General features: G+C 38.7%; 1 protein-coding gene across 1 annotated transcript in view; it reads right to left on the bottom strand.

Moving 5' to 3' along the window:
* sema6bb (sema domain, transmembrane domain (TM), and cytoplasmic domain, (semaphorin) 6Bb) overlaps positions 1-23,870 on the bottom strand; it is a 167,226-nt gene extending 143,356 nt beyond the window's left edge. Inside the window, exon 1 of the mRNA XM_073819067.1 lies at positions 23,148-23,870. The gene's annotated coding sequence lies outside the window, so the exon portion shown is untranslated. The remainder of the gene's footprint in view (positions 1-23,147) is intronic.
* Between the last annotated feature and the right edge of the window lie 1,392 nt (positions 23,871-25,262).

Here is a 25,262-nt window from a genome sequence, read left to right as displayed (position 1 = left end):
CAGAAGAACAGCATTTATCTGAAATAGAAATCTTTTGTAACATTATAAATGTCTTTTTCATCACTTCATCAATTTAAAGCATCCTTGCTAAATTAAAGTATTCATTTCTATCATTCTTTTCCCCCAAAAAATGTATTACACAGACTCAAAGCTTTTGAACGGTATAGTGTATAATGTTGCAAAAGCTTATTTCAGATAAATGCTGATCCTGTCAACATTTTTCGTCATAGTTTTCGATAACAAAACTAACACACATTATTGCTTATTAACTAAAATGTAAGTATATAAACAAAACAGAAACTAAGACTAAACTGCAAAAAGACTAAACCATTGTTAAAACTACTAAAACTAGAGTGTCATGTCAAATAAATCTGAAAGCCGCATTAAAATGCAAATGAAAAACCTTGCTCTGTAGGGCTGCAGTGGAACTACAGTGAGTTACGGTTCTCTGTAGTAGACTCAAGGTCTAATAGAGGCACTCAACACAACAGAAAACCCTTGAAGGAGAGGACGGACGGACACACACACACACACACACACACACACACACACACACACACACACACACACATATCAAGGGACATAAACGGCCTCATGGCCTTGTCCTCCATCCCCAGTATAGAGCTCTGGAGTTCTCCAACCAGTGTCTTTCTAAATCAGCACACGCAGCACGTTTAGACATCCTACCCGGGGTTCTCTGTGGGCACCCCGGATGGCTGCGCTGATGCAATGTACTTAATTGGCAGTAATCAGGTCACTGGTTAGACCCAGAGCTACTCTGGGAGTTTTCTAGAAACTGGACCGCTGTTAACCTGGGCATCAGCGCTAAGCGCCCTGCCCCCTAAGGCTGCCCTACAGTTCCAAAGCCTAACTGTATCATGTCCTGACAGCATTACGTCTTCCTGGGCTGTTTCAGCAGGGTCACTCCGTCTGGCTATATTAAGCTGGTTCTGTAATGGCTAGTGGATAATGTTGTCCTCTATATACAGCAGTGTCATTACTTTCAAAATACTCTTAAAAACACGTGATCAGCCCAATTGGACACAGAGTGTTTTCCCCCATGCTATTATAAGCTGAAGAAGAAAAAAAAAAATGGACGACGCTTCCTGAAATAACGCAGCTATTTGTGTGTGTTCCGGTTGTATCAAAATACACAACCCCATTTCCTGCAGCCTGCACGTGCCGCATCTCTCTTTCCCTTCTATGTTCTTAGGCTCACTTTTCATATCTGCCTTTTTAAGCTCGGCTGCTTCTGTGTGGTAATTATCATAAAACTGTTTACCTAAAACGGCTTGTTTGTGTTTTTGCATTCCCTATGTCTCCAAGCCTCTTTAAAGTTGCATATTGAGCAGCGAGAAAGCAGGTGGGTTATTATTCAAACCGTTGGTTGGGAGTATTCAGGTCTTAGCCGTCGACTGATATTAAGGACGTTACACCTGCTGCTTTTTATTGGATGAATAAAACAAGACAGCCATTATTAACGTTCCAAAGTGCAATACATCAGCATGACTCTGCTAGCAAATGTCGCTTAATTGTTGGGATCAATCTCCATTTTCTGCGCCAGCAGATCTCATCTCTTAAACACGCTTAAACACTTTAGCACGTAGATGTGCTGGAAGTGTATTCATGACCTAGTTTAAGACTACGCCAGTAACATAGTTATCAAGTTATCAGCAGACCCAGAGGCATCTGTGGACTTTTTTAGTGCTGATTTAGGAGGAAAATTCTCTGGAAAAGATTTTCTCAGAATCCTGAACTCTAAGTTCAGGAAATAATAATCAAATCAGCCATTTTCAATGAAAGCAGCAGTGGGTGTCTTTTGAAAAAAGGGTGGTTCAATTCTTTGAGATTTCCACACAGATTCTGTGTGGGCCTGGTTACCAGATATGCCTAATATCAGACACGGTTATCGAACACGGCTAATATCAGATAGAGTGTGACTAAGGAAATTACAGTCCTGTTCCAGTCTCTGATTGCTAGTGTCAAGATTTAGCCGCTGTTCATGGTCCTAATCACTATCATTAATGAGCATGGTAATGCAATGCAGAGAAATGGCTTCAGGTCAGCTCAGCTGGAGCCCAAGGGATCCCTGGAGAGGTGGGTACTCATCAAGAAGCAAGGTCTTTTTTTTTTTGCAAAATCTGACAACCATAACAAAGAAAGGGTGGAACCATACTCTATGCAATTATGAATATACTTGGAAAATAAATTTCAAACATATCTGCTAACAAACCTGTTCTGTAGGTTGTACCACTGTGACAGCAGGGCTGTGCAATATATCGAACGATATTGTGAGGCGCGTTTAGTCAATGAAGCCGGTGCTTTGATTAGTAGTAAATCTCCATCACGTGCGTTCCGCTCAGGTTCCGCTGGAGCGGCAATTGATACACAGAGACGTAAATCTCTGACAAGCTACGCCATATCGAGCTTAATATCGCTCCAGCGGAACCTGAGCGGAACGCACGTGATGGAGATTTACTACTAATCAAAGTAGTAAACTACTTCATTGACTAAACGCGCCTCACAATATCGTTCGATATATTGCACAGCCCTATGTGACAGTAGTTGAAGGGAGAGTTCAGAACAGCGGCTTCACACGCATGCATTGTAGTACTTTTGTGAATTGACACAGAAGAGAAGAATTTGTTAAACAAAGTTGTATTTTTGTTTTCTTTGCACACAAAAAGTATTCTCGAAGCTTCATAAAATTACGGTCAAACTACTAATGTCACATAAACAATGTCCTTACTACCTGTTTGGGCCTTGAACTAGGACTGGGGATTTTTCCAATTTTGTTTTGCCACGACTTCATTTTTTAGAAAATCGAGGAATTGCGAATTTTAATATTTTTACCAAACATTATAATTAGACACTTTGACAATATGCCAGTGATAACAGTATAGAGAAAAGAACAATGTCAGCGCACGTGATAAATTGCTTACGTGGGACGTGCGAATATCACTAGGTGCCAATCACACAGAATGCACTTTCGTGTTGACAAAGATGCGATGCAGGCAGTGGAATAGGAACAACATACAAGAAGATGGTAGTGAAGTGAACTTATTTTAACTTGAGTGCATTCATCTTTACATAGAAAAAACAATGGAAAAGCAGTGCAATCAAATAAAAAAAAAAAAACCTGTGAAGACTACTGCTGTATGTCTGATACTTCATGTTTGCATCATGATGACAGGCTGAAAGCTGCTGTTCATTGTTTTTACAGAACATTTATAATTAATAATAGTCTACTGGTGTTATACCTTCAGTTATTTTTGAATTTTAAATTACATTGACTTTTGAGATATTTTTTTTTAGATGTAGTTGTAGTTCAAGTATATAAATTATAAATCAGAAGTGATTTGTTTAACATTTACATCATGTTGACACCTTCATGTGTGGCGCACTTCGAATAAAATGTTCTTTAACAAAATAAAGAAAAAGCTACTTTCAAAGTTGATTAGTTAAAAATAGTTTTTAAAAAAAAGAGCTTTTATTTTTTTACCATACACTCTTAAAATTAAAAGGTTCCAAAAGGGTGTTTTTGCACTGATGCCTAAGAAGAACCATTTTTGGTTCCCCAAAATACTTTTCAGTAAACAGTTCCTAAAAGAACCATTTTGAAGAACATTTTAAAAATCTTAAGAACCTTTTCTGCATTTAAATTATGTTCAAGGTTCTTCATAGAAACACTGGTGCCAATAAAGAAACTTTATTTTTAAGGAGTGTATCACCCAGCCTTACCTTGAACATGTCAGTTGTGTTGCTGTCTGAGTCAGAAAGCTCTCGGATTTCATCAAAAATATTTTGATTTGATTTGAACGAAGGACTTTGGAATGTCATGAGGGTGAAAAATTAATGACAGAATTTTCATTTTTGGGTGAACTATCCCTTTTAACCCAAAGGAAAAATCATGCTAGAAGCATCTGCATTTGCATACTTTCATAGAGTGTTCACTTTTAGTTTGATGAACATTGATGGTGGCACATTCAGTTTTGTTCAGCTAAGACGGCAAAAGGCAAAACCACTGTTTTTATAAACCTGCACACATTAAGAGAGAAAGAAAGAGAGTGTGATTAAGAAAAAAGGTGACTCTCTCAGGATTCGGCTTGGAAAGAATTAATCATGAAGGTTTAGCAAGGGAGCAGACCTGAATACACAACAGACTCACATCTCCATTCCCACGTTTACACAGTCAATCTGGTATACGAGACCCCACTGTGTAATCACAGCAATATTTCAACTCTAATCTTGCATGCTTAGGTCTTCAACTAAAACATCCTACGTTTCTTGCAGGCGCCAGCACCGCTGTCCACTTTATTCTGGAAAAGCACTCCAGATTCAAACGATATCAGCACCCTACTCGCTTGGACTTACTGCAAGTTGTCTAAGTGGGTCAAGGGGGTCTCCGTAGGGATCTCATAAGCCACACGGGCTGTCAAGAAGCAGCTAGGTACGGCTGATAAGACCCTCACAGCGACAGGCGAGAACCCTGCTGCTTCATTACTGAACCATGCCAGGATGAGCACTGAGCTCCAGTGCCCAGAATCACACCAAGGCAAGACCTACATCCATCATTGCACCCTGGGCACTAGGGACGCACAATTATTTGAAGAAAAAAAAACCCTTAGAGTTGTGCACAAATGCAATGGCAAATCAGGGGTGTTAGCCATCAGTAGACTGTTTTTGTGTTTGTGTACCTTCTGTTTTAAATTTCAAGTGAAACTGCAAACCTGCAGTGACAGCTTCAGTGATTGTAATGGGATGGGAGTCCTCTGGTATTGTCACGTTGCTTACTTTGAGTGTATAATTTATTCAAAATGTGAACATCAGTTTTGTTTTTCCTGCTGCTAAGTGGGCCAACATGAAGTCAACTATTTTTGAACTTTCATTTTGGTTTTGATTTACTATTGGACAAAACAGCAATAACTTCAAGAACAGTACTCAGCAAAAAAGAAATTATAGAAATGTATATTTTATTTAGCAAGGATGATTTAAACTGATGACAAAGACATTTATAATGTCACAAAAGATTTCCATTTCAGATAAATGCTGTTCTTCTAAAAGAACTTCCATTCATCAAAGAAACCTGAAAAAATTCTTCTCAGCTGTTTTCGATATATTTAATTAATTAAATTAAATTTAAAATTTAATTTAAATTTAATTCATAAATGTTTTTCGAGCACCAAATCTGAATATTAGAATGATTTCTAAAGGATCATGTAACTGGAGTAATAATGCTAAAAATTCAGTTTAGAAATCACAAGAATAAATTACATTTTAAAATATATTCAAATAGAAAACTGTTATTTTAAAGAGCAAAAATGTTTCTAAATTTTACTGTTTTGCTGTATTTTGGATCAAATAAATGCAGGCTTGGTGAGCAGTAGAGATTTATTTAAAAAAACGTTAAAAACCTTACTGTTCAAAAACTTTTGACTGGTAGTGTTTATATTTTTAATAACATTATTTTACAATATTTGCTAAAAGAAATTATTCACTACATCAATTGAAACAATAATTGTTTACCAAACAATGAACAAAGCTGATTAGGATTTTTTAAAACTTGAACATGTTAATAATCTCTAAACGACTAAATATTACGCAATTAATCTGCCTCAGTGATATCTGACTTAACCTGACTTCTCTTAAAGCAAATTCTATTAATCGAATTTACTAATCATGATTACAGTATCAACAGAAATAATTCACAATTATAATCTGTCATAATCATGCAGCCCTACAGGGTACTAACGCATAGGGGCCTGTCTAATCAGAATCTCGGATCATTAACACAAATCCTCTAATTAACCTGTTAAGTATGAGAGCGGCCTGCAAATGTGGCTCACTGGGGCTCCAGAGACCAGCGTGTGTATCTTCACGCACAACTACAGGGTCGTAGGGGTTTCAGCTTTGTGCTTTGCAACTGGCGCTTTGTTCTCGTGGTACAAAGGGAAAATGAAAAAAGAAAAAGCAAGCTCATTTGAAGCAAAAACAGAAAAAAAGTGTCATATTATCTTTCCGGCTTGAAAACACATCTACAAGTAGCACAGAGAGAAAGAATGAGTCTAAAGAGAGAGGGAGAGATCAAGAATGAAAGAACTAAAAATGCTTAGATGTTGACTTCGGGTAAAAAAAAACATAAAAGACAAGCGACATACTGAGTGAAGCTCCTCCAGGTTGAGGTCTGAACTCTCCTCAGCTTCACACAGCTCCACCAGCAGTGAACTCTCACAGAGGGGTGAGAAAGAGACAGAGGCTGAGGAGAAATACAGAGCTGAGTTATTATATTAATGAACGGCTCCAAGCAGCAGCTGCCTGCAGAGATGCTGAGGCCGTGCTCAGCCGTTCTCTTTTTCAGAAGCTGCTGCTTTCAATCTGACAGGCAAATGGGGCAATGCCACAACACCCGCTGATGCTGCTGGTGATGCAGAAGACTTGCCTCCAAACGAGAGTCAAACACGCACTTTCACATTCTCTCATCTTTGCTCTTTCTCAATAACTCAGCTCCAAGATCAACAGTTATGTAAAGATGCAAGTGAAAGCAAACAATGACTTTCAGTTTCTCTTCTGACATGGATGGCAATACATAATAAATGCCACATTTGCAGCTCCAGTGTTTGCTAGCAGAGGATTTTAATAAATCATTCAAAAACACTCACAATATCAAAATATAATTTTCATCATATATTAATGGAATATTTTATTTGCATTACAGCATGTCTACACATTTTTATGTTAGTTTTAAATGTTAGTGTGTGGTTGTATTGATTATTATGTACATTGCAGTTCAGTTGCTGTTTATTCATAGTTTGGGCCTGTTTGCTAATATTAATATAATCGTAACATAATATTAAGGGTTCCCTGTATAATACATAGCAATAGCTAACATAGAACCTCCTTCATATGTAAGCCAAAACATTTTTTTAAATTATAATTTTATTTAGAAAATATGTAAATTGTTCAAAAGTGAAAGTAAAGACATTTACAATGTAACAATAGATTTATATTTCAAATAAATGCTGTTCTTCTGAGTTTTCTATTCATCAAACAATCCAGTGCATCACAGTTTAAAAAAAAATTGGCAAAGATGGTTCAGTAATACCCTAAAAACGATTACCACTAAGGTTTTCCAAGATGAGTTCCATTCGGAACAGGCCTCTCAAGGGTCGATCAATGAAGTTGAGCACTCGTCAGGTGCAGAACCTGGCTTCAAAAAAACAGATGCATGAGTGCTGCCAGCACTGCTTTAAAGATTGCAGAAGTAGAAGGTCAGCTTGTCAGTGCTCAGACCATAAGCCGCACTGAAAGTCGGTTTGCATAGGCGTCATCCCAGAAGGAAGCCTCTTCTAAAGCTGGCTCACAAAAAGGCTGGCAAACAGTTTGCTGAAGACAACCTGTCCATAAGCATCAATTACTGAAACCATGTCCTGTGGTCTGATGAGAGTATAAGATAAACTTGTTTGGCTCAGATGGTGTCCAGCATGTGTGGCGATGCCCTGGTGAGGAGTACAGAGAAAATTGTGTCTTGCCTACAGTCAAGCATGGTGGTGGTAGCATCATGGTCTGGGGCTGCATGAGTGCTGCTGGTACTGGGGAGCTGCAGTTCATAGAGGTAAACATGGATTCCATTATGTACTGTACATTCTGAAGCAGAACATGATGCCTTCCCTCCAGAAACTAGGCCGAACATCAGTTTTACAACATGATAACAATCCCAAACACACCACCAAGATGACAACTGCCTTGCTGAGGAAGCTAAAGATGAAGGTGATGGGGTGGCCAAGTATGTCTCCAGACCTGAAGCGCATTAAGTACCTGTGGGGCATCCTCAAGCATAAGGTGGAGAAGCACCATGTGTCTAACGTCCAGCAGGTCTGTGAGGAGAGGAAGAGGATCCCAGCAACAACCTGTGCAGCTCTGGTCAATTCTATGCCCAGGATGATTAAGGCAGTGCCAGATAACAATGGTGCTAACACAACATATTGGCACTTTGGACAAGTTCACTTAGGGTGTACTCACTTCTGTTGCCAGCTATTTTGACAATAATGGCTGTATGTTCAGTAATTTTCAGGGGACAATAAATCTATACTGCTATACAAGATGCCTATTGACTACGAGTTTTATTTCTATAGTATTATCCCTTGAGAAGATATACTAAAGTGGTTGCTGAAATGTGAGGGGTGTACTCAATTTTGTGACATACTGTATATATTAAGCAGTACAGCTGTTTTCAACATTGATAATCAATGTTTCCTGGGCACCAACTCAGCATATTAAAACAATTTCTGAAGGATCAAGTGACACTGAATGCTGGAGTAATGATGCTGAAAATTTATCTCTGCCGTTGCAAAAATAAATAGAAAACAGTTCTTTTAAAAGGATAGTTCACCCACAAAAAATGAAAATTCTGTCTTTAATACTCACCCTTATGTGGTTTCAAACCTGTAAGAACTTAATTTATCTTCAGAACACAGATTAAGATATTTTTTTATAAAATTCAAGAGTTTTCTGGCCCTGCATAGACAGCAACGCTGACATTTAAGGCCCAGAAAGTTAGTAAGGACATCGCTAAAATACTAGAAAACAAAAATAACAACTTCATTCAACAATTTCTTATCTTCAGTGTCAGTCTGTGACATGCGTTCACAAGAATACCATGACACATGTGTGCATTCCTCTGCTTGTAAACAAGGTTCTAGGTCAGAAAAATTGTTGAATAAATTCATTATTTTGTCTTCTTTGTGCACAAAAAGTATTCTAGTAGCTTCATAACATTACGGTTGAACCACTGTTGTCAAATGAACTATGGTCAAATACCATGAAAACTGCACTGCTGTCTACGCAGTGTCAGAAAGCTCTCGGATTTCATAAAAAAAATATTTTAATTTGTGTTCCAAAAATGAACAAAGGTCTTACAGGTTTGGAACAACATGAGGATGAGTAATTAATGACAGAATTTTGGATGAACTAACCCTTTAAATTGTATTAATTCAAAAACATTTAAAAGACAACAAATTTCTGACTAAAGAGCGTACATTCATTGAAATGAACTAAATCAAAATGAAACCAAATTCAATCAGAATTAATTCAAATCAAACTGATACCTACCCCTAACTGGAACCAGTGATTGAGAATGTAATTGCCAGTATGTGAAAGATGCATCAGACATTCTACGAATCGTCCCTGGCCATAGCGTCAGAGGCATAATTTCTCGCTTTCATCACAATTCTAGGCTCGATTAATTTTCACAGTGGGAAATTCTAGTGTTTTTTTATTGACGCCACATGGTAATTACTCTGTCATCTCTCGTGTGTGTGCTTTTTGCATTCAGTAGCGGGGGTTTATTATGCCTGTGTGTTGCATGTTTGACGTCCGCTGACAAATCTGACTTTTAAGCATTTGTTAGGTTTAGCTTACAGTCTGTTTATAGAACTAAACATCACAGCATAGAGAATGTTTACCTTCAGTGGTCCCGTGCGAAACGCTAAAAAGGGGACGTGAGAGAAAGCGCGAGTGCGCGGTTGTGAAAATCAACAACTGGCCCAGCTGTCCGGAGAGTCTCTTATCTCATAAATAAGTGGGGAAATCTGACCCAAGGAGCCTCAAGCTGTTCCTCCATAACTAGCGTGAACACTAGGCTGCTTCTCCACCGTGCTGCTTCAAAAGAAACTTTGTTGTCACCACTTATGGTACCAACGCCAGTCCTGAGAAACAAGGCAGGTGAAACCGCCTCAAACAAGCCAGCGTGAGCGAAAGAAAAGCAGCGGCCTTAAAAACCCAAGTGCCATCTTTAACATTTGGCAGAGCCGGCGCTCTCCCGCATCAAAGAGATTGTGCAGTCGACCCTGCGGCTACGCAATTAAACCCCCTCATGCAGAGATTCATCAATAAACCTAGCATTAAAAAAAGCAATTGGGATTGTTTACCACAACATATTCCTAACGTGATCTGGAAAGGTTTAAATATCTCAGCCAATTTGCTCAGTATTTCCACACCAGCCCTCTGCGCCGAGGGAGCCGCATGTCGACCACCACTAATGCGGCGACCCAATACCACAGTGTGTTGTGCTTCATGTAACCCCTCGCAGATCTCAAAGTCATGACAGACATGGGGCAGGAGGACAGAGCGGAGCATTCTCAGGGACGGCAGTCTCCGGCTGATCCTTTCTAGAGTTTACACTGACGGTATCAAGTTTCCTTGACGACAGCGGCGGCGGTGGTGCTGGGCAGGCTGAGGGAGAGGATGAAATAAAGCAGGGGTGACATGCTATGCTATTTATACTAAGCAAGTAGATAATTGTTTAAAGGTTAGGCTGGGAGCAAAGCATAAACAAGCATTCTGTGATTTTGTGTGTGTGCGAAATAGAGAGAGATGTCCCTGAGGCACAAAGACGAAGAGTGTGTCACATGATTGCCAGGCTGTCTGCCCGGGATACAAGGCTCTCTTATGCCAAAGGTCTGTGTGTGCTGAGAAAGGGGACGGAGAGACTAATTCTGTTATTTAACATAACAGACAGAAAATAGAAACTACACATTTATAGATCTCTCAAAAGCTCTTTAAAGTGATAGTTCAGCCAGAAAATGACATTTCTGTCATCATTTATTCACTCTCATGCCAATATGATATTGTATTTATTGTGTCCGGCTAGAAATAACACCACAGACGCAATCATTAGTAACAGAGCTGGTGAGTTTAACTCAAGTATTGATTCAGATTTTGCAAACAATCAGTTCACTGAGAAGAACTGACTCAAAAGAATGATTCATTCATAAACTGGACTAATTCAGTTCTCGAATGCCACTAATTCAGTGATTAAACTGAACGCAATTTAAACCATTATTTGATTTCAAACTGCATGTGATATGAAGGCTTGTTTTTAGAAAATACATCTTTCCTCATTGGAACAGCATCTTTTCCTTGTTTTAAAGGAGTCATGACATGAGGAATCATAAAAGAGGTCTTTGTACCATTAAAACATCCTGCAAGTTTCATAGCTTAAAACATACTCCTCATTATAAACAAAGCATTTATTTTAACCAAGCACCAAAAAATGGCTAGTTTGGATCTGAGGTGCGAGGTGATGTCACCTAGGCACAAACATTTGCATAAACACTGCCTCCAGAGCAAGGCATTGATGAATAGGCTTTTTCTCACCAAAGGCCCCGCCCACTGGCATGTAGCCGCTTAACGGCTGATCACTTAATAACACTGAATGAGAGTAACGAGTCACATCGAAATCAAATAGAAATTACAGTCAATGCCGCTTTCTTCTTTACACTGGATAGTGATCTTGTTCAGTGATAGTTGATCATGAGTCCCTTGTTTGTCCTGAACAGTACTTCAGAAAAAAAAAATCAGGTCCCACAAGTTCTTTGGTTTCCCAGTATTTTTTTCGTATTTGGACCCTTTACAACAATGAAATGATTTTGAAATCCATCTTGTCACATGGAGAAAAACTGAGTAAAAACCATGCGGGGGGTGAAAACTTTTTGAATTTGAAGATGAGGGTAAATTTAACTTATTTTGTCTTCTGGGAAACACGTAAATATCTTCTGTAGCCTTTGAAGGGTAGTACGAAATGAATAAATATGATATTTATACAATATAAGAAAAATGTACACATCTCCATTCAGTTCAAAAGTTTTCACCCCCAGCTTTTAATGCATGTTTTTTCCTTCTAGAGCATTAGTAAGCATTTGAACCTACTGAAATGAGTCCCTCAGTTGTCCTCAGACCAAAAGATGGACCTTAAAATCATACAGTCATTGTTGGAAAGGGTTGAAATAAACAAAAATGCTGAAAATCCAAAGAATTTGTGGGACCTGAAGAATTTTTCTGAAGAACAGCAGGCAGTTTAACTGTTCAGGACAAACAAGGGACTCATGAACAACCATCACTAAACAAAAAATAAACAAACAAACAAAGAAACAGCTGTGGATCATTCAGGTAACAACACAGTATTAAGAATCAAGGGGATGTAAACTTTTGAAATTCAACTATTATTTTCTCTTGTGGACCATGTAAAGGTCTTTTATGTGACATCTTATTCAGGTCAGTACTAAATAAACAATAAAATGCATTTTACATGATGCCTCTTATTTGGGTAAAATAATTAACATTTGATAGATTTTGAAAGGGGGTGTAAACTTCTGACCACAAATGTATCTTCTTTTGTGTTCAGCAGAAGAAAAAGTTACACATACTTGGAATGGCACAAGGGCGAAAAATTCTGCCTGCATTTTCAGAAAACACATAGCTCATTCATCAAAAACCATCTTTTTCTTATTTTAAGCAGCTTATGGAGAAAAAAAACAAAAACATGTGTTATATTTGTTATATTTATATAACAAACATAACAAAGGTTTTAGTTTTTTCTCCATACAAATGAAGTAAGCTAAACTGTTTGGTTACCAATATTCTTCAGAATATATTCTTTTGTGTTCCTCAGAAGAAACAAACACATACAGGTTTGGAATGACATGAGGGTGAGTAAAAGTCATATTTTTTTCATTTTTAGCTGAACTATTCCTTTAAAGCTGTTTAGAATTTCATACTGTAAAACTCAACAAAACACCAGTGAAGAAAAAGTTTGTTTTGCAGCGTGACCTTGTGCTCTGAGAGTGCAAAATGACAAAACCAAAGAAACGCCTGCAGGATTTAGCATGCTGAGGCGGGAGTTAGCGATGCTAACGGCTCAGCTAAGCTTCACCGCTCAACTCAGAAAATCTGTCACTCTCTCTCTCCCTCCGTCTCTCGTTTTCTATTCGGCCTGACACAGAAATGCCAGCCGCCTCTGATGCTGACCACAAAAACAAGTTATTAAAAGGCTTGAAAGAGGGTATGAATATTCACATGGGGGATTTGAGAGGAAAGGAAAGGCAGAAGCTTGACAGCGGGGTGAGCAGTCAGGCTCCTGTCTCACTAAACGATTCGAACACAAATCCATTCAGGTCCTTATGAGCACACCAGGGTGAAAAACATTTACATACAAATACAAATATGCAACCACACACATACAAACACACAGCACACACACATGCACATAAAAAGGCTACAAAACCTGATTAGCATTATTCCTCTTCACTAGAGCAAAATCCATCACTGTGAATGTGCCGCAATTGATTTGAAATACATTAGCAAATTGTCATCTGAAACCAAGAATCGTAATCCCTAATCAAACGGATGAGAGCTCTCTCTTTCCATTTTCCCCCTCTTCTGTTTATGTGCGCAAGCCCAAAATTGCTGTGTGTTTTCTCCGCATGGAGAAGTGCTCTTAACAAGCGAGGACACTCAACATCAAAGAATTTTGGCTTTTTGTCAAGGCGTTTCAGCTGAATGCCAGATTGATTCGTATGGTGTCTGTGTGTGTGTGTGTGTGCGTCTGACATCATCCCAAGGGAGCACCAGACTGTGTTACAGCAACTGCCCGCTGACACTAGACCTGTTGCCTCCAGATGGCCTCCACCACACACACACACACACACACACACACACAAACCGTTCTCCTCAGCACAAGAGTGATATCTTCTCATCTCCGGTTCAATATTAAGTGTTCTCTTTAACCCTCCATAAGCTCCAATCACTACGAATCTACGATCTGCTGGTACATTATTATGTCTGTAGTTAAAGTCATGAATGGCTCTACATTGTACTGTATTGCAGCAGCCATGCCAATAAAGCTTTATTGAATGTGCAGAGACAGTCAGAAAGAGAGATGAATCTATATAAAACTTTAACGACACAAAAAAAAAAATCAAGTAAAACTAATACCTAATGATACATTACTGCATAGTTCACCAAAAGAAAATGAAAAGTCTTCATAATGCAATCTTTTCTTTAATCCATATATAGTTATATACAGTAGATGGTACATTTAAAAAGCATGTAAGTATTCAAATCTTAGATGTTTACAAAGATCCTTCTATTATGTACTGAAACCCACAATAATATTTTAAATATCAGTAAGCTTAATATATATAAAATCATCATTTACTGTGTGCTTTCAGTTGGGAGGTGGCTGTCCCAAACCCTAACCCCTAAATTTCAACTTGATGAGATTAACATAATTTTTAACTTTTAAAATTTGAAGTTAAAAAAAAATACTTCTTATATATTTTTTTGGGAAATTCTGAAACTTTATGTAAAAAAAAAATGTGACACGCAATCATGTCACTACCAAAACAGTGTATGTTTTAGTCGGCTAAAACTAATTTTAACTAAACCCATACATTTATGATTAGGAAATATTCCTGTGTCCCCCTCTCTCATAGCTACAAGGTGTGAGTACATAGGTCTCATCATTTTGAGGTAAACACATTCAAAAGTCTGAAAAATCTTTGTGTAACTTTAAGGAACGTCACTATCGAACCCCCTTTTTTTTTTTTTTTTTTTTTACAATTAAGCACTTTTATTGGAAGTTATTCCATAACATTCAGTTTTTATATGTGTACCACTGTTCAGAACTGTTCAGAACTACCGAAACATGGGATGTTCTGTCAAAAATAAAGTATATTGAAGTATTAACAAAGATGTTTTTGGTTCTATGCATGTTCAAACTAATGAATCCTTAACTTTAAAATCAGTGTGATCAACATTTTGCCTTTTACAAAGAAAACTGGATTCAAAATACAAATCTCATAAATTACACTTTAAATATTGTAAAAAAAAAATAATAATAATTATGGATTTACCTCTGAAAAATATATATTTACAATGTAGATGTAAGCTAAATTTTAACAGGTCAATATAACCCAATATAACTTTGGACCAATTCTGTAGAAAAGAATGTCCTGATTACGATAGAAAACATACCAAAAAATACAGTATTACAGTAATGCGAATTTAATGAGAATCATCATTAGGAGTAATGAGAATTTGGAGGGAAAATGTGCTTAATTTAGTAAAAAGATAATGTCAGATTTACAGTACAAAATACGCCTATCAAAATTCTTATTTTCTTACTGTCGAAAAATATAACTGGGACACATTTTCATGAGATTTACCCAAAGAGAGAGTGAGGTAGTCACCAGATGCACTCCACAGCATGGGTTCTGTTTGGCTCTGTGAGCCTGATTTGTTCAGGAACTCAGAGGTTTCTATACATAATTGGTTCCTCTGAGTTCTCGATTTAAATGTTTTTCAGTCGCCAGCATCCCGCCTGTCCGTTAAACACCCCCAATCCCTCTCCAGAGCCCCATCTCTTGCTCATTTTTCTCATCCGCTCTCAGGATTACCTCACTGCCTGGCATCTCTCCTCCTGCCCTCTGTCCTTTGCCCTCTCCCTCTTTCTCCCTTTCCCATCTTGAGCCCCACATTCATTTCAGGGATACTTTGTTCACTCTCCCTCCCTCGCTCATGCATGATTGCGTCCTGTGGGTCACAAAATGCGGTACGCTGTTAATTACCTTGAGTCTGAGAACGAGCCGCTCGGACAGAGACAGAAAGGCCAGAAGACTTAGAGGAAAAGGAAAGCCCATAAACACAGAGATGGTTAAACATTTAACAGTGGCGCTGCACTGTGCAAACAACTCTTCTTAGCAGATTTCAAGTGGAGAGAAAAGACAGAATTGTGTTTTGGGTAAAAGGACCTCTGTGGGGACAAAGAGAGGCTGTAAAACGAACATCCTCAGGTGTTTTTAACCACAGAAAAGCGGGAATGTGTCCTCGGAGGCTCAGTGAGTCATCTATGGCTTCATCCTCCTCATCAACACACACACTTCCTGTCTACCTGAGAGACTGTGTTCTCACAACAGCTGCAGAGCAGCGCCAGCCAAAAACACCAAGCAACAATGTGAGGATTTGTGTGTTGGGGTGTGTGTAGGTGAGATCAAGAGTGATAGACAGATGTAGCCTGAGGTGAGATGAAGAGAAAAAAAAACAGATGTAGTGTGTGTAAATGTGTTTAATATGACACCTGGTGTTAAGATAAATCTCAGATGAGGGATACAATGTTAAACATGAGTGTAATCGGAGTACAAATGCTTGTGATCTGATCCAAACCACACTTGGAGGTGGTTGAAAACATTTGGCCCCTATAGTATTTGTAGGGCAAACCACTAATACGTCCTGGACAATAGTGAAGGACTGCCCATTCACCTGTCCATCAAAGCTTGCTCTAAAAATGGGGTTTGCATACCCCTATGGATCATGAGGGAACTGCAAAGGGTTCATGAGTCATTGAAAAGCTAATAATTTATCATTAAAAAAGTAAAATTAAAAAAAAAAAAAAAATTAATAATCATCAACATTTAAAAATTTTTAAAAGCCAGTGCAAAAGTTGTTAAATGACTAAAATATAAACTTGAAAACATAAGGAAACACAGAGCTTGTCTGGTTTGACTGATATTAACATGTAGCAACCCAGATCATACAAAGCATTCATTTGAAATTCAGACCAAAATGTGTTTGAATCCCAAATTTGAAAGTAATAGCTTTTCTTTATATCCTTTATCAACATGCACCAATATACTAGCATAGGAAGTAACAAAAGTCACAAAATTAATAGACCCTCCCTTGAAATTCGATCACAAGTGGTCACGAGAAGCACATTTGAGATGCAAATAATAAGCCAGGTGTAAACAGAGATAAGTCTCATTTGACCACTTGTGATTGGATCACCTGAGATGAGTGGTAATATCAGGTGTAAACAGGTCTTATGTAAGTATATGGGTTACAGTACCATCCAGCCTCTTTCTTCTCTGACTGCCAGTGTTTTTTTCCTCATTGTTGCCTCCTTGTTAGCATCTCCCCTCATTAACAAATCCTTCTGCCGCCACAGTGTGGGAGAGATGTGACTGGGCCTCAGAGAATGAGCAAAGGCGGCAGTGAAACGTTCACATACATACAGTCTAGTTTTTTCCATTTCACTCTTTTTTACCCTCTCACACATCCTCTGTCTGTCTCTCTCTCTCTCTCTCACACACACACACACTCGCTGTGTTTATTCACGCCCATGCAGGCTAACAATCTCCTGTCACCCACCATCTTTTCTCATCACCTCATTCTCTCAGCCGAAGGCCTAGAGTCGCATTCAGCATCTCCTTTCACAGCTCTCTCCGTGTTCTGAAAGAGTCACACACAACCCCTGCACACAACTCTTTCAATCTCTGATATCCTGCCTGATGTTTACACGTAGAGGTGTATTTATGTTGCTTATGCAACAACTGTAAAGACTTTATCAGCTTGGATGAAAAGAGAAGGGTGGGGCGAGAATAAAAGGGAATGGGAAAGAGAAGGAAATGAGAAAGCAAGGGACAAGAAAAAGGAAATGAAAAACATGGAGGAAATGGACAGGAAAAATGAGAAGGAAATGGAAAGGAAAATAGAATAGTAAAAGGAAAGAATGGAAAGCAAAAGGGAAGGAAATGAGAAGGGAATGGGGAAGGGAAAGGGAATGAAAGGAAAGGAAAGGAAAGGAAAGGAAAGGAAAGGAAAAGGGAGGGAAAGAATGGGAAAGGAAAGGAAAGGAAAGGGGAAGTAAAGAGGGGGAAAGAAAAGGGAGATGAAATGGGAAGGAAAGGAAACAGGGAAAAGGAAGGGAAAAGGAAAGGGAAGAGGAAAGGAAAGGGAAGGGAAGGGAAAGGAAATGAAAGGAAAAAAGGAAAGGAAAGGGGAAAGGAAAGGAGGAAAAGGGAAAGGGAGATGAAATGGGAAGGAAAGGAAACAGGGAAAAGGAAGGGAAAAGGAAAGGGAAGAGGAAAGGAAAGGAAATGAGAAAAAAGGAAGGGAAAAGGGAAGGAAGAATTAAAAGAAAATAGAAAGGAAAGGGAAGGAAGAGAAGGGAAAGGAAATGAAAGGAAAAAGGAAAGGAAAGGAAAGGAAGAGGAAAGGAAGAGGAAAGGAAAGGAGGAAAAAGAAGGGGAAAGGAAAGGGAAGAGGAAAGGAAAGGAAAGGAAAGAAAAAAGGAAAGGGGAAAGGAGAAAGGAAAGGGGAAAGGAAAGGAAACAAAACTGAGGAAGGGAAGGGAAATGAAAGGAAAGGAGGAAAAAGAAGGGGAAAGGAAAGGAAAAGGAAAGGAAAGAAAAAAATTAAGAGAAAATGGAAAGGAAATGAAAGGAAATGAAACTGAGGAAGGGAAAGGAAAGGAAAATAAAACTGAGGAAGGGAAAGGAAAGGAAAAGGAAAGGAAAGAAAAAAATTAAGAGAAAATGGAAAGGAAAGGGGAGGGAAAGGAAATGAAAGGAAAAAAGGAAAAGAAAGAGGAAATTGAAATGGGAAAAGGAAAGGGGAGAGAAAAGGGAAAGGAAAGAAAAGGAAGGGAAAGAAAAGTAAAAAAAAATGAAAGGAAAGGAAAGGAAAAATGGAATGGTAAAGGAAGAGGAAAGTAGAAATATAAGAAAACAGAAGTAAAATAAAGGGATTGAAAGCAAAAGAAACGAAAGAAAATGACAAGGAAAATTTAAAAAAAAAAGTAAAAAAAAAGACCAAAAAGACAAAAAAAGTCAAGGAAATTAAAAAAAAATAATCGAGAGCAGGACAGAAAATAAACAAAAGGAAACACTGTACAATAAAATCATACCAAGTAACAATGTGCACTCTCACCTAATTACGAGGTTTTTGTGGAGTAAATTCTAAGTTTACTTATTTGGCCCCATTTGAAAGATGTGAAAAATCTGAAAAGAAGTGGAAGAGATAAAGAAAGGATGAAAGATAGAGGTGTGGATGTGTGATTAAACTGCAGGGAAAAGGGGTCTTCGCTGAGGGGGAATAGAAGAGAAGCTCCATTACATTTTAATGGGAGGAGCCATGACCTCCAGCACCACCTTATGGCAGGTCAGGAGAAGGGTTAACCCTCCAGGGGCAGAAGAATCATGGGAAATAAGGTTTTTAGAGGTCACTGGTTAATGCGTTTATTGCTCTCTCACTGCGACTCCTATACTAACCTTCACCACACATAAACGTGTGATGGGAAAACAGGGAATTGCGAGTCGGGGCCGGTGAAAGACAGGGTGGGCATCTCAACGTGCAGTTTCTGTGCGGGCCCAGCGTGCTTCTCACCTTCTCTTTCGGCGAGCTCTACATGCTAAGTGAGAACATTGTTCCGGTCAATTTGTTCCTTTCAGAGCCCCAGTGGGCAGTGTCCTTTAGCCTGACAGCAAACTGAGAGAAAGCACTCTGTCTGGAAGGGTCTGACATCAAGACAAGAGTGAGGGAGAGACAGAAAGACGTAGGGAGAGAAAGAAAGAGCGAGCACTGGGCCAAAAAGGGAGGGACGGCAAAAGGGACGGTTTGAGATATGGAGAAATCGAGGGCTGACAAAAGGAAAAAAAGAAAAGGGAAGGAAACCGGATGACAGTAAAAGACCGATAAAAAAAAGGACGCAAATGACACAGAGGGAGTTAAGGGGCCCTGCGTTGGGGAGTCCGAGTGAAACGGCACTCCTCCGGCCGAGGAAAAGGGTCCGCAGGGTGGGGGAGGGGGTGGTTAAGCAGCCGCAGGTGACGCAAAACCCCAAGGGCAACTGTAAGCGTGCATGTGTGTTTGTCGCGCGTGTGCCCCCAGTGCCCGCAGCACCTGTTCCCTCGGCACACTGGCCTCAACACTTGCACTGAGGGGTGAAGTGCGGCTGTTGGGGGGAAAGGGCGCACTTGAACAGGGCACCTATTCAAGAAAACTTGGAACACTCTCTCTGTTTCCCTTCATCCACCTCTTCTAATCCCTCCCAATCACATTTCAGAATATCCCCCGAATTACATCCCAGTAAAATCAGCAGGAGGTTTGCTTGAGCTCGGTGCATGTCAGGAAAGTTGCACATTTCGACCTAAGGCTGGTAATAAAATAGCTCCGTGTTTGCTGGGGATTAGAACGGCTCCAATGAACAGTCTGTTAAGATGTAAAGTGCATTAAAGACAACGGCAGCAGAAAGTTGTTGAGAATGAGACCAGAAACATAACTGGGTCAATGACATGACTAACTTTTTGTCCTATCAGTTTATTAAAAAAAAAAAAAATTGAAAGCACCTATTTGTGACCCTGAAGCACAAAACCAGTCATTGAAATTAAGATTTATGATGGCTGAATAAATAAGCATTGCATTGATGTATGGTTTGTTGGGATAGAACAATATTTGTCCGAGATACAGCTATTTGAAAATCTGAGGGTGCAAAAAAAATTCTAAATACTGAGAAAATCACCTTTAAAGTTGTCCAAATGAAGTTCTTAGCAATGCAAATTACTAATAAAAAATTAAGTTTTGATATATTTACAGTAGGAAATTTACAAAATATCTTCATGGAACAGAAAAATCTATAAATTTGACCCATACAATGTATTTTTGACTATTGCTACAAATATACCCATGCTACTTAAGACTGGTTTTGTGCTCCAGGGTCAAATTTTATGATGCATATTCTTAATTTCTCAATAAAAAATTATTTTGATGAATTAATCACTCCTTTTTTTTGGAGAGCATATAGTTGAAAATGTCAGGATGAAACTCTGAAGTCTTGATATTATAATATAGTGAAAAATCTCCATTGGAAAAAACTTAGAATAGTTTTGATTGACATGACAAACTGATCAAACGTAAGTTTTTTTCTTTCAATGAACACAAAGAGAACATTTCTAAGAAATTGTTTAAAGGAATTTTTTTAAAGCACACTTATACATCATTGACCCAACAACAGAGCGAGTGACTGCTTCTATTCTTGCTCATGAAAAACTGTGCAGCGCAACACATGGAGATAAAAAAGGGAACACTGAAACGGATCTTTTCCGAGTCGTACACTTCCTGTGCACTTCACACATTGTGTGCTGCGGTGCTAATGATAATTCAGTGTGTAATGAGTGGTTTTGTATGTGCGTTCAAAGAGGTCAATGGCACGCTCACACAAATGCCACCCTCAGTCATGAATCATGGGCCTCAGGGACTGTCGAAATGAAAAAATGTGAGTGCTTAAGCTGGACTGAAACCAAACAAAGAAGATGGATGATAATAACCCAATTCACAATGCAAAAACTGAACAGCTCTAATGACTGCTATCGAGCTTGAGACCTTTAGTCATGTAGACAGTGAGAAAATTGAGTTTTTGCTTCAAAGAACAATCCTTGTCCAATAAGACAGAGTTGTTGGTGGAGAACGCAGGCGCCTATCCTATCCACATCTTACCTTTCCTTCACTAAAGGACATCGTCTCCACTGACAAATCCTCTTTTCACCTCCTTTTCTTTCAAAACGTTCTCACCCTTAGGGACTTCACTCACTTCTTTCTCTTTTTCCAGTCCACAAACCTTGAAGGATAACAAAAGACAGTGCAATGGCTATTTGAATTTGAAACAGGGGGACCACGACAAAAACCGTGTCTCACAGCGAGGCGGCAGACGGACCGGTGCGGAAGAGCCAGCCATTCATGAAAGTTCACCCATATGTTGAGAAAGGAAGATGAAAACTACTATTCTGATACAGTGCGACCCACTTAGCTGGTGAAATACAGACAGCTGTTGAATGGGTGTACGTTCAAACACCTGGATGATATGGCAAGTAAAACAAACACACATAAACAGCCACCAGCCATACTAAAGCAAACACACTCTCTTAGGTGCCTATCAAGAACTGCTGTGTGGTTCTTTGAAGACTAAAAGAGCTCTTGAGGTTTCAAAGGTTTTTCAGATCAGTGTACTGGTGTGTGGGTTCTAAAGCACACGAACATAGGCTTCCTAAAGAATGGCTCTTTGTGGAACTTAAATAGGCCCTGCTATGAAATCCGACTGTAAAATCCTTTTGGTTGTAACTGGAACCTTTAATTTTCAGAGTGCAGCTCTAAATGTCAGTTCACGAGAAATGGGGCGAATGAGGAAAGAACAATGACACCTTGATACAATTCATTTAACAGCTATTGTTCACAGTTTTTACAATTGGTTTTGATCAGAACTGCATTCCTCAATAGTGTTTTTGTAAATCTTCAGACAGTCTTCTTTCAAAACTGTTAAATGTATGTTTACAAGTAGCAAAGTGCAACAATCTGCTATGTATTTGTACAGAAAGTCCATACTAAGGATTTTTAAATATATAAAAAAAAAAAATAAATAAATAAACAAAGGCCAAAGGCCTACCGCATGATTTTACTTCTAGCTGACAACATTTTGCTATGTCAATTTCATTATCATCATCATCAATTCAAAAGAGCCCATTTTTGAAATGTCATGTAAACATGACTTACTAGGACGGAACAAGCATGCCAAGAGCTTCTTCTAATTATAGCACAGCATTCAGAATTATACAGATGCATTATGTTTCCATACTGATGCCAGTCTGTTTGATTAAAGGTGGATGTTGCATGGATATGTGCAGACACTCGTTTTATTTTACGTATCAGAGCTACATGTTTATAGTGCAATTACCATATGCAAAAAGCAAGGCAAGCAAGCATAATTTTTTTTTATTGCAGTGCATGCAACATAATAAAGAGCTGTCATTCTTGTTTAATGAAAGGTCTGTGGTTTGTTAAAAAAATATTGTAATGTTCAATGTGTTGATGGGTGTGAATGTTTCTTAGATTGTGGCAGAATGAGTTCATTTGTTTAGATAATCTAAGTGCATTGAAGATTAATTGCTGTGTCAAGTTGGAAAAGATAACTGTGAAGAGTTTATGTGAAGTACACTCAGGTTTGAGAAATGCACTTAACCACTTAAAGCAAAAACCTACATAAATATAATAAATCCAGGCATACAAGAGAACTAAAATGAAGACTTAAATTTAGTAAAATAATGTCATAAGTATATTGATAAAAAAAGAAAATACTGCAAGTTGTTGTCAAAACAAATATTTGCAAGACAAATTAACCTCAAACTACTGTAAAATGTGAACAATTGTTAATTATTCAGTTCTGTTCCACCATCCGTACAGCTTCAGCACAAGCCAAATTTAATGGTCAAAATCAAGTCAGAACAAGACCAACAACTCTACAAATCATCTCTAAACATAAAGACGCATTTCTTTAATTACATAAGCGTAATACCTCATTAAAGAAGAATCATAACACGTCTGAACAACATTCTATGACTAATTACTTAGTGTAGAAACAGCACACAATCCAGGGGCGCGCACAGAACCAAACCCATCATCGCAACACTGAGATGGAGAGGAAAAACGCGTAACAACTACTACAATCCAGAACAGAAGCTTATCATTTGGAAAACCAGCACACTTACCGATAACAACCGCGGGAAACGGTGAGCCCGGTTCTCTGTGAATGACTCGCCTCCTCGGGACTATAATCCAGAATGACTGAGAGGAGAAGAGAGGAGAGAAGAGGAGGGGTCCGCGTGAAATCTACTCCTCTCTATCGCACCTGTCTCTGCGCAGATCTGATCCCTGATCTGACATCCTTAAGACAACTGTGTCCAAACCCCCAACAACTAACCCCCCCGCCCCAACGTAGACAACGACACCTGTCCCCGGGTAAAAAAAAACACAGCGCGACAAAGCTCGTTTATGCTGCGAGTGAACAAATGGCATTCCCGGCTTGGTCCTGCATCCGTTGTACACCCCTTCGGACAGCCATCCAGTATCCAAGAAGTCGTTGGGAATAAGCGGGGATAAACTGCCTTGTGTCTAGCAAATGATGGCAAAAGCACTCCACGCCAGCGCAACCAGCTGTGCCTAATGAAAACGTGTCTGTCTGGGTTGGAAACACTTGCCTTATCAATCACCTCCCGCTACAATAGTTATTCAGTGCTGCTGCGCCAGTATGCACACGCTCCTGAACGCGTGGACAAAAAAGGCACGTTCGTTTGTTTGGGGCTCGAGTCGCTGCCTCCGATTTGAGTCCAGCCTCTGGAATCCATTAAAGGAAACTCTTATTGTCCGGTAGAAATGTCTAATATTTCCAGCAATCCCCGGCGTGTAGCCTGCGGCGTTTGGTCTGTGAGAGAAAGATCACGCGTTTGCTATCTCAGCGCTGTTGAAAGTCTGTCACCCACAGCTATTCAAACGCAAGTCAATGCCAAAACCTGACGCAGAATAGAGCTGCGGACTGGAGCGGAATTAATTTGTTGTTAATCATTTGGGGTTAGGAAATAAATCAGCCACACTTGGATGAGGGGATTAGTCTTGGCATAGAGGCGCAAGTGGCAACGTAAGTCAATTTAATTTGGAGACCGAGAGAGCGAGCATGAAAAGAATCAAATAAAGACATCTTTTTACTGCAAAGGCAGTTTAAAACATAAGCTACACATTTAAAATATGATGAATATAGAAACATCAAATCATAATAAATCAAAATACCAATATATTATAGGCTAAATGAGAAATTAGAATATATTCTGTTACACAGAAAAAGTTTTAAGGCTAGAAACGTATTTTACGCAAATCAAAGCACGGTCCAATTTTAAAGTCATCATGAAATCAAACTTAACCTTTTTTGTTTTGTTTATGGAATACTGCATTGTTTATTATAAATGATTCATCCGTGCACATCATTGTTTTTTTTTAAGTGCCCTGCCCCTAATCTTTAATCAAAACTTTTTCTCTTCCTTGCAATGATGTTTCTTCACTGCTGCACGTCCTCTATAGTTACTGTTGCTATGTCCGACAAACAATGCTATTCTCACACTACACATGTTTTTATTCAGTGAAAAATACATCGCGGAACAAAAAGGAAACAGACAAGACAGAGCAGGTTACTTCTGGTATGAAACAAGGTCTCAGCTTTAAAAATGTCATTTTTTTAAATAAAGTCAAACAGTAAATACTGTTTTGTGGCTGTTTAATGTGTCGTGACAGATCACTGTATTGCTTTATTAGATCAATCCACAGGTGAACCGATCTTTTTCTTATTTACTTAAATCACAAAATAAACATGAATGAACATCAGAATGTATTTTATTTCAACCGCAAAAAAGATTTCTTTTTTCAAGTTTAAGTCCAACGAAGTTAATCTACTCTCCTGTCTGATTTGTTTGTTGGACAAAATGGTGAATTCGTTGTTATGACTGGTCAGATCACCTGTCAGTCAAGCTGTTTGCAAATGGTCAATTCCCAATTGCCCTTTTTTCTCATTCAAGAAGCCATTTTAATTGGATATACTTCACAATATGGAAGAAAAGACCATTTATTTTTTTTTATTTCACACCAAACAACCTTATAAAGTTTATAGTATAAAGTCATCAGAATCACTTTCAGAACAAATTCCAGTTGATGGACAATAAAAACATTGACAGCCAATCAAAATCCACATAACAGTCCATCTGCTCTATGAATTACAGTCTGACACATTTGGCAAAGCAACAACGAATAGAAGTGTTTGTGTTCACATACTTGCATAA

This window comes from Garra rufa, chromosome 15 (genome assembly GCF_049309525.1).
Source record: "Garra rufa chromosome 15, GarRuf1.0, whole genome shotgun sequence".
Classification (NCBI taxonomy): domain Eukaryota; kingdom Metazoa; phylum Chordata; class Actinopteri; order Cypriniformes; family Cyprinidae; genus Garra; species Garra rufa.
The sequence above is the reverse complement of the archived record's forward strand: the minus strand, read 5'-3'. Positions and strand labels throughout refer to the sequence as shown.